The sequence below is a fragment of the Scyliorhinus torazame genome, chromosome 3 (assembly GCF_047496885.1).
Source record: "Scyliorhinus torazame isolate Kashiwa2021f chromosome 3, sScyTor2.1, whole genome shotgun sequence".
In the NCBI taxonomy this organism is placed as follows: Eukaryota; Metazoa; Chordata; class Chondrichthyes; order Carcharhiniformes; family Scyliorhinidae; genus Scyliorhinus; species Scyliorhinus torazame.
Genome location: NC_092709.1, coordinates 65673575 through 65674924, shown reverse-complemented (window position 1 = coordinate 65674924; position 1350 = coordinate 65673575). Strand labels below are relative to the sequence as shown.

At 44.4% G+C, this 1350-nt stretch overlaps 1 non-coding gene across 1 annotated transcript; it reads right to left on the bottom strand.

Moving 5' to 3' along the window:
* Positions 1-209: 209 nt before the first annotated feature.
* LOC140409691 (U2 spliceosomal RNA) lies at positions 210-403 on the bottom strand. The gene has a single exon (XR_011940482.1). It is a non-coding gene; the product is annotated as a U2 spliceosomal RNA (small nuclear RNA).
* Between the last annotated feature and the right edge of the window lie 947 nt (positions 404-1350).

The window sequence follows — 1350 nt, the reverse complement described above, 5'->3', positions numbered from 1 at the left end:
GTTAGGCGAGGATGGCATCAGACATGATTGCAACAGCCACAAAAGTCAAGTATTCAGTCTAATTTGCACATGAATAGTCAAGTGCCTGAGACATTGAAAAGATGGAGGCTTCCATGCAACTACGCTTTATTCATGTTCCACCTTTGGATGATGGAGGTTATTATCATATAACAAGGCACAAAGTTAATTTTTTAAAAAAGAATTTTTTTTTCCTTTTCTGAGTTACCAAGCCAGGGCTCAGAGTGTGGGTCAGGGGCGAACCCCTAATTCAGCTCCTCGCCTGCTCCAAAAAACTAATTCAAATTGAATCCAATTCATGGTCCCCACAAGAGAGACATACCAGATCTGAACGAAAGGCTCAATCTACAGACACTTGATCTTAGCCAAAAGGCCGAGAAGCGATGGCACAAAGTTAATTTGATGTAATAGGGTCCTGAATCTTGATGCGTGTTAGCCTGCGAAGAGGTATATCATGTATTCCTCTACTATATTTATATCTTCCCATATGCTCTCACCAAGGTGTGAATCTTTCAACTCAAATCTCATCAAACTGCTGCACATCTGCCTTCAATGTTAGTTCATTGTTTTCTATACCCTCTCCTTGGGTATAGTCCTCAGCGGTGCCTAACCACCATAGAATCATAAAATTTACGGTGCAGAAAGAGGTCATTCAGCCCATCGAGTCTACACTGGCCCTTGAAAGAGCAATCTACTTAAGCTCACACCTCCACCCTATCCCTGTAACCCAGTAACCCTATCTAACTGTTGGACACTAGGGGGCAATTTAGCATGGCCAATGCATCTAACCTGCACATCGTTGGACTGTGGGAGGAAACCGGAGCACCCGGAGGAAACCCACGCAGACACGGGGAGAAAGTGCAATCTCCATACAGTCACTTGAGACAGGCATTGAACCCAGGTCCTTGGAGCTGTGAGGCAGTAGTGCTTGCCACTGTGCCACCATGCCGCCCTTGTCTCTTAATCTCTTCCACTACCTCTGATTGACAAGTGGCTTTTCCGATATCCAGTAATAGACAAGCAGAAGTTTCCTCCGATTATATATTAGGACGCCTGAAGCCATTATCTTGAGTTACTGCCAGAAGCCCTCTGTTCTCTGCTAGGAACTACTTTTGTTTGCCTACCATTGTCAATGTCTCCTCTGCCTTGGTATCCGTTTTGGATGGAATTCAGCTTCAGATCATTCATGTTTCCAATCATTTCAATAAGATAAACCATCTCTGCCCCAACTCCGCTGAAACAGTATTCTACCTCTTACCTCTAGCTTGAGTATTCCAATGCTCTTCTGGCCAGGCTCCCACCCACACCATTAATAGACTAAAGCTCATCAAA